The sequence below is a fragment of the Myodes glareolus genome, chromosome 2, assembly GCF_982192425.1.
Source record: "Myodes glareolus chromosome 2, mMyoGla1.1, whole genome shotgun sequence".
Classification (NCBI taxonomy): Eukaryota; Metazoa; Chordata; class Mammalia; order Rodentia; family Cricetidae; genus Myodes; species Myodes glareolus.
The window spans coordinates 80,693,729-80,710,410 of NC_142027.1; positions in this window are offsets into that span (position 1 = coordinate 80,693,729).

Sequence of the window (16,682 nt, forward strand, 5' to 3'; positions counted from 1 at the left end):
ACTCACATATACACACAAAATCTTATTTGGCGGGTGGTTCAAAACAGGGTCTCTGTGTGTGGCCCTGGCTGTAATGGAACTCTCTCTGTAGCCCAGGCTGCCTCAAACTCAGAGATCCACCTGCCTCTGCCTCCTGAGTGCTGGGATTCAAGGTGTGAGCCACCACTGCCCAGCTCACATACATTTTTTAAAAACTAAAAGCTAAATAAAAAATTTACAAAAGAGTAAGCATGGCTTATGAGCTAGCTTGTTGGAGCCCATTGCCCATGGTGGGTGCCGTTGTCAGCCTTAATGCAGGGAGAAAGCAAATGATCCTGCCCCATCTGAATGTACCAGACTTTGTTGACTCCTCATGGTATCCCTTACTTATTGGGATAAGAGGATGGGGAGTGGGCTGGAGGAGATGGGGAGGGCAGGATGAGGGGTGGGGGGAAGAACTGTGATTGGAATGTAAAATAAAGAGAAAAGGAAGAAAAAGAAGAAAAGAAAATGTGAAAGAATAAAAATAATATCAGGGTCTTTGATTCTATTTTTTTATTGATTTTTTTTGTTGGTTGAGCGCTATATTTTTCTCTCCTCCCCTCCTTGCCCCTCACCTCCCCTTCAACCTTCTCCAAGGTCCCCATGCTCCCAATTTACTCAGGAGATCTTGTATTTTTCTACTTCTCATGTAGATTAGATCTATGTATGTCTCTCTTAGGGTCCTCATTGCTGTCTAGGTTCTTTAGGATTGTGATTTGTGGGACGGTTTTCTTTGCTTTATGTTTAAGGAGCACTTATGAGTGAGTACACATGATAACTGTCTTTCTGGGTCTGGGTTGCCTCACTCAAAATGATGTTTTCTAGCTCCATTCATTTGCCTGCAAAATTCAAGATGTAATTATTTTTTTCTGTTGTGTAGTACTCCATTGTGTAAATGTACCACATTTTCCTTATCCATTCTTTGGTCAAAGGGCATTTAGGTTGTTTCCAGGTTCTGTCTATGACAAACAATGCTGCTTTGAACATAGTTGAGCTCATGTCCTTGTGGCACAACTGAGCATCCTTTGGATATATACACAAAAATGGTATTATTGGGTCTTGAGGAAGGTTGCTTCCTAATTTTCTGAGAAATTGCCATACTGACATCCAAAGGGTTTGGACCAGCTTGCATTCCCACCAGCAATGCAGGAGTGTTCCCTTTACCCCACAACCTCTCCAGCATAAGTTGTCATCAGTGTTTTTGATATTGGCCTTTCTTACAGGTGTAGGATGGAGTCTCAGAGTTGTTTTGATTTGCATTTCTCTGATGACTAAGGATGTTGATCATTTTCTTAATTTTCTTTCAGTCATTTTAGATTCCTCTGTGGAGAGTTCTCTGTTTAAGTCTTCTTTTGATGGCAAATTTTTTGAGTTCTTTGTATATTTTGGAGATCAGACCTCTGTCTGATGTGGGGTTAGTGAAGATCTTTTCCCATTCTGTAGGTTGTCGTTTTGTCTCTTTGACCATGTCCTTTGCTTTACAGAAGCTTTTCAGTTTCAGGAGGTCCCATTTATTATTTTTCTCGGTGTCTGTGCTACAGGGATTATATTTAGAAAGTGGTCCCCTGTGCCAGTGTGTTCAAAGCTACTTCCCATTTTCTCTTCTATAACGTTGAGTGTGGCTGGCTTTATGTTGAGGTCTTTGATCCATTTGGACTTGAGTTTTGTGCATGGTGATAGATATTGGTCTATTTTTATTCTTCTATATGTTGTTATTCAGTTATTCCAACATCATTTGGTAAATATGCTTTTTTTCTGTTTGATATTTTTTGCTTCTTTGTCAAAAATCAGGTGTTCAAAGGTGTGTGTATTAATACTCGGGTTTTTGATTTGGTCCTCCTGTCTGTTTTTATGCCAATACCAGACTGTTTTCATTACTGGAGCTCTGTAGTAAAGTTTGAAGTCAGGGAGTGTGATGCCTCCAGAAATTCTGTAATTCCCTTGGTTTGTGTTTTCTTTATTTTCTCTATTTCAGTTTTCAAGTCTTTAATAGTTTCATAAGTCTGATTTCTTTTTCAAAGATTTTCTTTAAGGGATTTGCTGATGTCTTCCAATTTTTTCTTTGTCTTTTCCTCTATTTCTTTGAGGGAATTTTTCATTTCCTCTTTAAGAGTTTCAAACATTCTCCTGAAGTTATTCTTTTTTTTTAAAGTAATTTTATTAAATTATAAAAGTTTCCATTTCCGCCCCACCTCCCAACACCCTCCCACTCCCCCCACTCCCTCTCCTCCTCCCTCTTCGTCCCTAAGGGCAGACAGGGTTTCCTGCCCTGTGGGAAGTTCAAGCTTCTCCCCCTCCCTCCAGGTCCAGGAAGGTGAGAATCCAAACAGACTGGATCCCCAAAATCCAGTATATGCAGAGGAAACAAGTCCCAGTGTCATTGTCAATGGCTTTTCAGAAAGACTCCGGGCTAGCCACATTCAGAGAATCCGGCCACATTCAGAGAATCTGGTTGGATCACGTGCTCGTTCAGTCCCAGTCCAACTAGCGTTGGTAAGCTCTCATTAGATCCGTCCCCTTGTATCAGTGGGTGATAGCATCCCTCGCAGTCCTTATTTCCTTTTTCATTTTCTTCGTCCTTCTGCTCCTCATTTGGACCTTGGGGGGCTCAGTCCGGTGCTCCAATGTGGGTCTCTGTCTGTATCGTCATCCATCTCCAGATGAAGGATCTATGGTGATAAGCAAAATATTTATCAGTATGGTTATGGGCCAAGGCCGGTTCAGGCACCCTCTCCTCTGTCCAGAGAACAATCTGGGGATCTCTCCTTGAACCTGGGATCCCATATATAATCAAGTCTCCTGTAATCCCAAAAATGACTCCCTTAGTTGAACTATATTCTTCCCTGATCCCATATTCATCCTTCCTCCCTCCCCCACATCCCGGTCCACCGAGCTTTGCCCATTCCTCCCCTACTCCCTTCTTTCTAACCGTCTCCCCTTCCAACAACCCTCCCACCCCCCCCCCATGCACCCGAGGTTACCTGGGACTCTTGTCTATTTCCGACCTCCTGGCGGATAGCTGAATAATCTTCATCAGGTTCATCTTCTTATTTAGCTTCTCTAGGATCATGAATAACAGGCTCAAAGACCTTTAATTATGGTTAGAATCCACTTATGAGTGAATACATACCGTATTCCTCTTTTTGGGTTTGGCTTACCTCACTCAGTAAAGCGTTTTCTATTTCCATCCATTTGCATGCAAAATTCAAGATGTCATTGCTTTTTACCGCTGAGTAAAACTCTAATGTGTATATGTTCCACACCTTTTTTAACCATTCTTCTATTGAGGGGCACCTAGGCTGCTTCCAGGTTCTGGCTATTACAAATAGTGCTGCTATGAACATAGTTGAACAAATGCTTTTGCAGTATGTTAGGGAATCTCTAGGGTATATTCCCAAGAGTGGAATTGCTGGGTCCTGAGGGAGGTTGACTCCCAGTTTCCTGAGAAACCGCCACACTGATTTCCACAGTGGCTGCACAAGTTTGCATTCCCACCAACAATGGATGAGTGTTCCCCTCATTCCACATCCTCTCCAGCATAGGCTATCGTTGGTGTTTTTGAGTTTGGCTATTCTGACAGGTGTAAGATGATATCTCAAAGTTGTTTTGATTTGCATTTCCCTGATCGCTAAGGAGGTTGAGCATGACCTTAAGTGCCTTTTGGCCATTCAAAATTCATCTTTTGTGAATTCTCTGTTCAGTTCAGTACCCCATTTTTTAATTGGGTTAATTAGGGTTTTAGTGTCTAGTTTCTTGAGTTCTTTGTATATTTTGGAGATCAGACCTTTGTCTGATGAGGGGTTTGTGAAGGTCTTCCAGTCGGAAGGTAGCTCTTTTGTCTTACTGACAGTGTCCTTTGCTTTACAAAAGCTTCTCAGTTTCAGTAGGTCCCATTTATTCATTGTTTCTCTTATTGTCTGCACTCCTGGGGTTCTGCTTAGGAAGTGGTCTCCTTTGCCTATATCTTGTAGACTACTTCCCACTTTCTCTTCTATCAGGTTCAAAGTGGTCGGATTAATGTTGATGTCTTTAATCCATTTGGACCTGAGTTTTGTGCATGGTGATAGATATGGATCTATTTTCATTTTTCTATAGGTTGACATCCAGTTATGCCAGCACCATTTGTTAAAGATGCTATCCTTCTTCCATTGTATACCTTTAGCTCCCTTGTCAAAAATCAGGTGTTCATAAGTTTGTGGGTTAATATCCGGGTCTTCTATTCGATTCCATAGGTCGACTTCTCTGTTGTTATGCCAATACCAAGCTGTTTTCAACACTGTTGCTCTGTAATAGAGTTTGAAGTCAGGGATGGTAATGCCTCCAGAAGTTCCTTTATTGTATAAGATTGTTTTGGCTATCCTGGGTTTTTGTTTTGCCATATAAACTTGATTATTGTTCTCTCAAGGTCTGTGAAGAACTTTGGTGGGATTTTGATGGGAATTGCATTGAATCTATAGATTGCTTTTGGTAGAATTGCCATTTTTACTATGTTGATTCTCCCAATCCGAGAGCAGGGGAGGTCTTTCCATTTTCTGGTATCCTCCTCAATTTCTTTCTTCAAGGACTTAAAGTTCTTGTCAAATAGGTCTTTCACTTCCTTGGTTAGAGTTACCCCAAGATATTTTATGCTATTTGTGGCTATCATGAAAGGTGATGTTTCTCTGATTTCCCTCTCTGCTTCTTTGTCCTTTGTGTATAGGAGGGCAACCGATTTTTTGGAGTTGATCTTGTATCCTGCCACACCTTACTAAAGGTGTTTATCAACTGTAGGAGTTCTTTGGTAGAGTTTTTGGGGTCGCTTATGTACACTATCATATCGTCTGCAAATAACGAAAGTTTCACTTCATCCTTTCCAATTCGAATCCCCTTGATTCCCTTATGTTGTCTTATTGCTATTGCTAGAACTTCAAGCACTATATTGAAGAGGTATGGAGAGAGTGGACAGCCTTGTCGTGTTCCTGATTTTAGTGGAATGGCTTTGAGTTTCTCTCCATTCAATTTGATGGTAGCTGTCGGTTTGCTATATATTGCTTTTACTATATTCAGGTATGATCCTTGTAAACCCAATCTCTCCAACACCCTTATCATAAAGGGGTGTTGAATTTTGTCAAATGCTTTCTCAGCATCCAATGAAATGATCACATGGTTTTTTTCTTTCAGTTTATTTATATGATGGATTACATTGATAGATTTGCATATGTTGAACCAACCCTGCATCTCTGGGATGAAGCCCACTTGATCATAATGGATGATTTTTCTAATGTATTCTTGGATTCGGTTTGCCAGTATTTTATTGAGTATTTTTGCGTCAATGTTCATGAGTGAGATTGGTCTGTAATTCTCTTTCTTGGTTGTGTCTTTGTGTGGTTTTGGTATCAGGGTAACTGTAGCTTCATAAAAAGAGTTTGGCAATGACTCTTCTGTTTCTATATTGTGAAATACATTAAGGAGTATAGGTATTAGCTCTTCCTGGAAGTTCTGGTAGAATTCTGCATTGAAACCACCTGGTCCAGGACTTTTTTTGGTAGGGAGATTTTTGATAACAGCTTCTAATTCTTCACGACTGACAGGTCTATTTAGATTGTTCAGCTGGTCTTGGTTCAACTTTGGTATATGGTACTTATCTAAAAAAATGTCCATTTCTTTTACATTTTCCAACTTTGTGGCATATAAATTTTCGTAGTAAGATCTAATGATTCACTGAATTTCCTCTATGTCTGTTGTTATGTCCCCCTTTTCATTTCTGACCTTATTAATTTGCAAGTTCTCTCTCTGCCGTTTGATTAGTTTGGATAAGGGTTTGTCAATCTTGTTGATTTTCTCCAAGAACCAGCTTTTTGATTCATTGATTCTTTGGATTGTTTTCTGTGTTTCTATTTTGTTGATTTCAGCCCTCAGTTTGATTATTTCCAGTCTTCTAGACCTCCTGGGTGTATCAGCTTCTTTTTTTTCTAGAGCTTTCAAGTGTGCTGTTAAGTCTCCAATGTGTGCTTTCTCCGTTTTCTTTAATTGGGCACTTAGTGCTATGAACTTTCCTCTTAGCACTGCTTTCATAGTGTCCCATAGGTTTGAGTATGTTGTGTCTTTATTTTCATTAAATTCAAGGAAGACTTTAATTTCTTTCTTTATTTCTTCCTTGACCCAGGGGTGATTCAATAGTTGACTGTTCAACTTCCATGAATTTGTTGGCATCCTGGGGGTAGCACTGTTGTTGAATTCTAACTTTAATCCATGGTGGTCTGATAAGACACAGGTGGTTACTAATATTTTTTTGTATCTGTGGAAGTTTGCTTTGTTACCGAGTATGTGGTCAATTTTCGAGAAGGTTCCATGAGCTGCAGAGAAGAAGGTATATTCTTTCTTATTTGGGTGGAATGTTCTATAGATGTCTGTTAAGTCCATTTGATTCAATACCTCTAATAAATCTCTTAATTCTCTGCTGGGTTTCTGTCTGATTGACCTGTCCATTGGTGAGAGAGGAGTGTTGAAGTCTCCTACTATTAGTGTCTGTGGATTGATGACTGCCTTGAGTTCTAGAAGTGTTTCTTTTACATAAGTAGGAGGCTTTATATTAGGGGCATAGATATTCAGGATTGAGACTTCCTCCTGGTGAATTGTTCCTGTTATGAGTATAAAATGTCCGTCTCCATCTCTTCTGATTGATTTTAGTTTGAAGTCAATTTTGTTGGAAATTAGAATGGCTACACTTGCTTGTTTCTTAGGTCCGTTTGCTTGAAAAACCTTTTCCCAACCCTTTACTCTGAGTAGATGTCTGTCTTTGTGGTTGAGGTGTGTTTCTTGTAAACAGCAGAATGTTGGATCCTGTTTTCGTATCCAATCTCTTAGTCTGTGCCTTTTTATAGGTGAATTGAGTCCATTAATATTAAGTGATATTAATGACCAGTGGTTGTTGACTCCGGTTATTATGATTTTTTGTTTGTTTGTTTAATAGAGTTTGTATGTGTCCCTTCTTTGAGTTAAGCTCGTGAGGGGTAGCTAGATGTCTGAGTTATTGTAGGCAGTGTTGGCGATGTTGGATTCCTTGAGTTGCGATTTTCCTTCTATTACTTTCTGTAAGGCTGGGTTTGTGGCTCCGAATTGTTTAAATTTGTTCTTATCTTGGAATATTTTGTTTTCTCCATTGACAGTGAATGATAGCTTGGCTGGGTATAGTAGTCTGGGTTTGCATCCATGGTCTCTTAGTTTCTGCAGTACCTCTATCCAGGACCTTCTGGCTTTCATGGTTTCCATAGAGAAGTCTGGTGTAAGTCTGATCGGTTTACCTTTATAAGTTACTTGACCTTTTTCCTTTGCAGCTCTTAATATTCTTTGTTTAATCTGTATGTTTTGTGTTTTGATTATTATATGGCGAGGGGATTTTTTTTTTGATCAAGTCTATTCGGTGTTCTGTATGCTTCTTGAACCTTCATAGGAATATCATTCTTTAAGTTGGGAAAGTTTTCTTCTATAATTTTGTTGAATATATTTTCTGGGCCTTTGATCTGCAGTTCTTCTCCTTCTTCAATCCCTATTATTCTTAGATTTGTTTTTTTTATTGTGTCCCAGATTTCTTGAATGTTTTGTGATGAGAATTTGTTGGATTTGCTGATTTCTTTGATCTGAGCATTTATTTTCTCTATGGTATCTTCAGACTCTGAGATTCGTTCTTCCATCTCTTGTATCCTATTGGTTATACTTGATTCTGTAGTCTCTGTTCGTTTACCTAGATTTTCCATATCCAGCCAGCCCTCGTTTTGTGTTTTCTTCATTGCCTCCATTTCAGTTTTCAATTCTTGAACTGTTTCCATTACCTGTTTGATTGTTTTTTCTTGGTTTCCCAGTGTATCATTCACGGATTTACTCATTTCTTCAAACTTTTTGTTATATTTCTCATCCATTTCTTTACTCATTTCTTCAATCCTTTTGTTGTACTTCTCATCCAGTTCTTTAAGGGAATATTCATATCCTGTTTAAGGGACTCTATTGCTTTCATCATGGCATTTTTTTCCAATTCTTCTGAATTAAGAGGTTCAAGTCCTTCTATTGTAGGGTCGTTGGGATCTGGTGATTTCGTATTGTTTTTTAGATTGTTGGAGGAGTTCTTGCCTTGGTGTCTGCCCATCTTTTCCTTCAACTGCTCTATATTGGATCTTCTGGTACCAGGTTAGGTTCCCTTGTTGAGCAGGGACTTTACTGACAGAATGTCTACCTTTCTTCAGACAGTCTATTGAAACACAGGCACTCCCTCGTGCTGGGTTGCACTCACAGCCCCGTCCCAGCACGCAAGGGAGCAGCTGTGGGGAGATCTTGTGGCCCCAGGGGGAGGGGAGAAAGAGAGGGAGGTGTACCTGGATGAGGGCTGGGATGGGATTCGGGAGAGCTCAGCAGGGTATAGCCACCACTGCAGGGCAACCAGAAAGTCGAGGGGGGTGGGGAAAGTCTGAATTCCTCCTAGCCGAAGTCCTCGGGCCAGGAGCAACTCACCCCTCCTCCAATGGATGTCTGCTAGAAGATCACTGTCTCTTGCTGGCCAGAAATGTGGCTGAGGTGATTCAGGGCCTGCCTGTCAGGCAGGCTCTCAGAGCACAGGAACTGCCCCTGCCTGGCTGAGCCCACAGCCCAGGCTCAGAGTGCCAGGGAGCAGCTCTGGGGAGATCTTGTGGCCCCAGGGGGAGGGGAGAAAGAGAGGGAGGTGTACCTGGATGAGGGCTGGGATGATCTCCTGAAGTTATTCTTTTACGTCATTTTCTTCTGCTTCATTTTTGGTTGTTCAAGTCTTGCTGTTGTAAGATCTTTAGGTTTTACTGGTGTCATGCTGCTCTATGTGGTGTTGCATGCATTTTTACCTATCTACTAATCTTTTTTTTAATAGGCGGTGTTGGGGCTGTCTGTGATTCTGTTGATTAATCTTCTAGGTGCCATTGAATTTAGATGGTTGTTCCTCATGGTACAGTCACTGCCACGGTTCTAGTACACCATTGGTCACTCCATGTTCCTGGAGGTCACTTGGCGCTTCCAGGCTTGCTCTCCTCCCTTGGAGTTTGTTGTCTAAGGGCTGCTCTAGCTTAGGTTGTTGGGTCAGACCTGTTTCTGTAAATGTCCCTGATATGGATCCATCCTGCAGAGGTCCCTAGTTTGGGGTTGCTCCTGTAAAGGACTCTGGTTCCAGTCTGCTCTCTCAGAGTTCCCATGCTTGGGTACACCTAGACCCGCAGAGGACCTGGCTCATGCTTACTCCCTCAGAAGTCTCAGATGCATGATTAGACTGGCAGAGGTTTCTGGTTCCTTCCTATTCCCTTTGACATCCCAGACCAATGCCCAGACTCTCAGAGGTCCTGGCTCAGGCCTACTCCCTCTGATGTCCCAGACTCATGCCTGGACTCACAGGGGTCCTGGCTTAAGTCTACACCATTTGAGGTCCCATATTCATGTCCGTACCCTTAGCGGTCTCTGGCTCTGGCTCACTCATTTAGCCGTGGCCCCCCCCACCTGTTCCTGTGGAGTTCGCTGTCTCAGGTCTGCCCTGGCCCAGGTCACTGGCTTAGTCCTGGTCTGCAAATGTCCCTGGACTGAATCTACTCCTGCTTCTGTGGAGCTTGTTTTCTCAGGCCCACTCTGGCCTAGGTCCTTTGATTCTATTTATCCACGTCTGTTTGAGGCCAGTACTAAGCTTTATTATTATTATTATCATAGCTGTAAAGTAGAAATTGATGTCAGGGAGGATGATGTCTCTGCAAGTTCCTTTATTGTGCAGGATTATTTTGGCTATCCTGGGTTTTTTGTTTTTCCAAAAGAAGTTGAGTATTGCTCTATTGCAGTCTGTAAATAATTGTGTTGGAATTTTGATGGGGTTTGTATAGAATTTGTAGGTTGCTTTTGGTAACATTGCCATTTTTACTATGTTGATCCTGCCTATTCAAGAGCATGGGAGATCTTTCAAATTACTGATGTCATCTTTAATTTCTTTCTTTAAAGATTTAAAGGTCTTGTCATACAGGTCTTAACTTGTTTGGTTAGTGTTACCCCAAGATATTTTATTTGAGACTATTATAAAGGGTGATTTTTCTCTGATTTCTTTCTCAGCCCATTTATCATTTGTATAAAGAAGGGTTATAGGGTTTTTTTGTTTGTTTGGTTGGTTTTTTTTTTGTAAAGCTTGATTCCTGTCACATTTATCAGCTGTAAGAGTTCCCTGGTAGAGTATTTGGGGTCACTTATGTATGCTATCAAATCATCTGAAAATAGCAAAAGTTTGACTCCTCCTGAGTATTTTGATGGTTTTGAGACAGGGTTTCTCTGCACCTTTGGAACTTGTCCTGGAATTCACTCTGGAGACCAGGCTGGCCTTGAACTCACAGAGATATGTGAGTTCATATTTCCTGAGTGCTGGGATTAAAGTTGCCAGTCATCACTGCCTGGCTAATTGAGTACCTTTGCATAAATGTTAATGAGGGAGATTAGTATGTAATACTCTTTCTTTGTTGCAGCTTTCTATGGTCTGGGTATCAGCACAACTGTAGCTTCACAGCACAACTGTAGCATAGCTGTAGCTATAAAAGAAGTTTGACAATGTTCCTTCTGTTTCTACTGTGTGGAATATTTTGAGGGGTATTAATACTAGCTTTTCTTTGCAATTGTGCTAGAATTCTGCACGGTACCTATTTGGTTCTGGGCTCTTTTGTTGAGAGACTCTAATGACTGCTTGTACTTCATTAGGAGTTATTAGTCTTCTTAAATTGTTTATTTGATCTTGATTTAATTTTGGTATATGGCACCTATCCAGGAAAATGTCAATTTCTTTTAAATTTTCCATTTTTGTGGCATACATGTTTTTGAAGTATGACCTGATGATTCTTGGATTTCCTCAGTGTCTCTTGCTGTGTTCCTTTTTCGTTTCTGATTTTGTTCATTTGGATATTCTCTCTCTGCCTTTTGACTGGTTTGGATTTGTCCATTCTTTTTATTTCCTCAAAGAACCAACTTTTTGTTTCTTTGATTCTTTATATTATTCACTTTCTCTTTCATTGATTTCAGTCTTCAGTTTGATTATTTCCTGTCATCTACTCATCCTGGGTGAGCTTGCTTCTTTTTGTTCTAGATGTTTCAGGTGTGCTGTTATGCCACTAGTGTGAGATTTCTCCATATTCTTTATGTATGTACTTAGTACTATGAGCTTTCCTCTTAGCACTGTTTTCATAGTTTCCCATAAATTTGGATAAGTTGTACATTATTTTTTTTTGTATTCTGGGAAGTCTCTAGTTTCTTTCTTTATTTCTTCTTTGACCTAGTCATATTTTAGTTGAGCATTATCCAGTTTCCATGAGTTTGCAAACTTTTTGTAATTTGTTTTTATTGATTTTTATCTTTACATTATGGTGATCTGATAAGATCCAGGTGGTTATTCCAACTTTAATATATCTGTTCAGAGCAGAATAACCACCATAATCTGATTTCCTGTCCAAAGTAAAATAGACGGGTCTTAACTAGCTATAGACATTCCAAAGATCTTTTTGAAAACAAATAATCCCAAGAAAACACAAAGTAAGCTTCTTTGATGTTACCCTAGACTGCAATCCATTCACCTTCGAGCAGTCTGTAAAATCTGGTGGTCCAGCAAGCTTTGTGCCTGTCTGGACTAGAGTGATGTGCTGCTGAAAAAGGCTTCAAGTTCGGTACTCTGTTTCTACAGAAATTCATTTCGGAGAAAAAGTTTCTTTTATACCTAAACCAGTACTTACACAATAAATGTTATGTGTAGTGTGTGTTTTCAAGTAGATTAAATTCCTCTTAGCTTTAAAATAGCAATGGATTTCCACTTCCAAGTGCCTTTTGATACTAAGGCTTCATTCCCAATCTTTGCACATATCTACATTACAAACTGCTCAAATTCTTGCTTCAGTGGCAAAGCTGAGAGATACTTAGACCATAGTATCCAGACTAAGCAGGTATGAGATGTGTTTATCACCTACAAAGTTAGAAAAGAGATTCCTCTGAACATGAAATGAGATAAATTTTGAGATGCTGTTCTCCATTTTTATGCTATTGGATCAATGAGCTATATAAATAAGATGTAACAGTTTAATACACAGAATGTGATTATAGCAATGAACCTCAGTCTGTCGCTCCAGTATTACTCTCAGCAAATGTCATTCTATTGTTTTGGGGCTGCTTTTTGTAAGGTTCTTGAGGCCACGAAGTAGAACAAACAGTTGGTGGATTCCATAGGCTCCTTTCACTAGGGCTTAAAAATGTTGTCCTCACCGAATGAGACATTCTAGTGACTGGCCTATTTTTATTGGAAGAAATTGCTCTATTTTTGTTGTTGTTACTATTCTTATGGTTTGCATTCATATATAAACCATTTTGATTGCTAACCAGAATACCTCTATTCTTGGCAGGTATAAAATATTTTAAACAAAACCCTGCATTTCTTTAATATAATATGGTCAAGTGTGGTCAAAGATATAGCTGCCGTTCTCGGAAAAAGAGCATTCTTAAAATGGAAAAAAGCAAGTAGAACAATAGTAGACTAATAATATCACATGTTTTTCATTCTCATTAGTGTCAGGTCTTCCAAACAGAGCATTCGTTGTAATTATCCCAAATGTGGTTTTTGTTGTGTTTTTAATGCATCACTTTATGCTTGCTTTTGTGATTCTGAATCGTTTTCTCATGACTTCTTCTATAGTTTTGTATGTTTTTGTTTTATTGTCTCTATTTCAGTTTTCAAGTCTTGAATAGCTTCTTTCATATGTTTGATTTTTCCTGGTTTTCTTTAGGTGATTTGTTGATGCCTTCCAGTTTTTTGTTTGTCTTTTCCTCCATTTCTTTGAGGGAATTTCTCATTTCCTCTTTAAGCATCTGAAACATTCTCCTGAAGTTATTTTTTAGGTCATTTTCTTCTACTTCATTGATACTTGGTTGTTCAAGTCTTGTTGTAGAGTCACTAGATTTTACTGGTGTCATATTGTTCTCTGTTGTTTTGCCTGTGTTCTTACCTTGTCTACTCATCTTTTCCTTTAATTTGTGTAGTTGGGGCTGTCTGTGACTCTGGTGATTAATCTTCCACGTACCTGTGGATCCAAGGCTCAGATGGCTGTTCCTCATGGTGCACTCAGTGCTATGGTTCCAGTTTTTCCATTGGTCACTCCGTGGTCCCAGAGGTTGCAAAGCCTCCTGGCTCAGTCCTTCTCCTGTAGAATTCACTGCCTCAGGCCTGCTCTGGCCCAGGTCTCTGGCTCAGTCCTGCTCCTGTATAGTTCAGCCTTTCCAGGTCTGCACCAGCCCAGGTCAATGGCTCAGTCCTGCTCCCGTGGGGTTCACTCACTCAGGACTTCTCTGGCCTAGGTTGCTGGCTCAGACCTGTTTCTGTAAGTGTCCTTAATCTGGATCTTCTCCTGCAGAAGTCCCTGGCTTGGGGTTGGTCCTGCAAAGGTCTCTGGCTCTGATCTATTCCCATGGAGGTCCCAGACCCATGTGCACCTGAATCTACTGAGGACCTGGCTCAGGCCTACCAACTTGGAGGTCCCAGACCAATGCCCAGATCCTCAGAGATCCTGGCTCAGGCCCACTCCGTCAGATGTCCCAGACTTATGTCTGGACCTGCAGAGGTCTCTGGTTTCTGCCTACTCCTTTGGAGGTCCCAGACTCACGGCCAGACCCACAGAGGTTCTGACTCAGGCCTAGTTCCTTGGAGGTCCCATACTCACACTTGGATCACCAGGGGTCCTGGCTCAGGTATACTTCCTTGAAGGTACCAGATTCATGCCCATGCCTGTAGAGGTCTCTGGCCCTGGTCCACTCATTCAGTGGTTGCTCCCCTATACTTGCTTTAGTGGAGTTTGCTGTCTCAGGTCTACTCCAGCCCAGGTTGCTGGTTCAGTTGTGCTCTCCAGAAACTGATTCTGAATTAGCTGTATCTCCAGAACAGGCTTGGCTTTTCCAACAGCTCCAACTCCCAAGACTTTCAATTCAGTGATTTGGAGTTGGCCTCTCTCTGCTCCTCCATGCCTCGGCTCCCACCATCACCTTTGGGCCCATGCAGATCCTTCAGGTCCTGAAATGTTGAGGGAGCAGGCCCAGGCCTAGCCACCAAGGCTTTCCTCAGTCACCTCAGCTGACACCAATTTTTCTTCTATGAGTTACCTTGGACTTATCACAGCAATAGAAAAATAACTAATACTGAAGTTAGTGCCAGAGAGTGGGGGTATTAATAGCTGCTGACAGATCTAAACTTGTAATCTTAGTTTGGTTTGGTCTGGTTGTTTGTTTGTTGTTTTACTTTTTTATGTGGAAGACTTTGGGACTTTTGAAAAGTGGTCAAATGCTGTATGTAGTACTTAATGGGCCAAACTAGGATAGAGAACAAAGATGGTAATTCCAAGAACTAAATACACATCCACGGCTGCTGGATTCAAAATGGGTTTGGTCACTTGGAAATCACTGAGGAGAATCCTCAAAAAGCAACAAAAAATAATATCTGCCAGATGACACACCTATACTACTCCATGGCATGTACCTAAAGAACTCAACCATCCACTCTGCAGATGCTTTCTCAGGCATGCTCATTGCTGTCCTATTCATAGAGCTAGGAAATGACAACCAAGGGTCCTACAACTGACAAATGGATACAAAAATGTGATACATGTGCTCTATGGAATACTACTCAGCTATAAAGAAAACTCGCATCATACACATTGCAGGTAAATGGATGGAATTAGAAAAGATTCTAACTTCTGTGTCTGTGTAACCCAGACACAGAAAGAAATACATTACATGTTTTCTCTTATTGGAGGCTCCTAGGTCCAAATTTTCACATGTGAGTACATATTCTGCTAAATAAAATAGAGCTAATTACCAGGATCGGGTAGTTATCTCCTTCACAAGAATGTGGTTGGGGAGCCAAAGAGAGGGTAATGTCAGGGTGAGAGTGACCACAAAGGAGACACTGAAAGGATTGCTGATTATAGAGGGAGATTAATACAGTGAGGAGGGCAAAGGAAAATAGAATATTAGGTATCTGATAGCAGAAATGTGAAACATGGGACTTCTTAGAGAAGGGGAGAAGAGGAGACTGAGAGATGTTGGTTAATCAATTATAAGAATGTTTAAAAAATCCACAAAGAATCATACTATTAACTATTTACCTAAACACACATACACACACACAAATATACATGTTAGTCAGTATATATAGAAATAGTGTTAATGAGATTTTATCATATGCAAGGCTGTGCTCCCCTAAGAACCAAAGGCCACCTAACTAAGGTGCCAGTGCCAGATATGAGAAGCCCTCTTTTGAGTTGTTGGTCAGAGCTCTCAAGAGACTCTTAAAACATACAGCCTAGTGATGTTGTCCTTTGTTCTCACAAACAAAATTAGTGTGATAATTCCCTATTGGTGAAGACACCAAGCACTTCAGAAAAAGATCCCTGAGACCTGCTATCTGAACTGACCCAAACATTCCCTTTCTGATATCCAACTTCCATGGTCCCAGATGAAGTCAGGCAAGCTTCAAAGGAAGGCAACAACCTACACAATCTTAACCCAGCTTGATACCTATGAACCCACAACAATAACCAGCAGGGTATGATAACCCTAAAGATGCACTATTGACAAACATCCCTTAATGGTAACCACCAGCTCTCCAATTGATTTTAAGACCCATACATCAAAAGGAATACCATACCTTGTAGGGGAAAACTGCCTAACTACACAATCCTAGAGAAATTATGGTTATTATAGGAGAATGTATAGCCACTAAACGAAAATAATCTGTAACAACAATCTATAAACATGTCTTTATACTCACTGATAACTATAGTCATCACCCTTTATCAATGAACTTCCCTTTGCAGATGGAGACCACTACACAAAACCACAATCAATCAAATGACAGGGTTGTGTAGTCCACATTCCCACACCCCAGTGAAAGTTGAGTAAAAGGAGGTGGAAAGATTGTAAGGGCCAGATAATCAGGGAATTTGCTGTGAGATTGTGCCTCCAAGTAAAAACAGAAGCATTTCCCAAAGTGTCTCACCAACATGTATGGACTCGCTAAAACACAAGGACTCAAACCTAAATCAAAACACCTCAACCAAAGAATGTTGAGCGTAGGAGAAATAGTCTTCCTCATGAGGAGCATACACTTATTATTGGCTACCCAAAACCAATGGTCAAATCTAAAAACATGCATACAAGAAAGATTATATAGTCTGATCAGGTTGTGTTTATGTACATAGGAATATATGTGTATATAAATGAATATGTGTAAGAGTGAGAAAAGAGGCCATGGTTTGAAAGAGAACCAGGCAGGATACATGGGAGGGATTGAGATGAATAAAGGGAAAGGGCATATGATGTAAGTATAATCTCAAGAAATAATTTTTTTAAAAAAAATGACAAGGTTATAAAGTTCTGATATCTATGAATCAGGAAACCCTAATAAAAGGGGTAAAATTCTAGATATATCTGGATCAGAGAAATTAAACCACGAAGAGATCTAAAATGTAAACAGACCTTTAGAAAAAAATTGAGAACTAATCAACTGATGTTATAAACCTTCCTTTAAATTCCATTTTATAGAAAATAGTGCATATCTGCCTCCTTCACAAGCAGATTAGAGGTGTTATAATCGAGAAATTTTATTTATTTTAATTGTG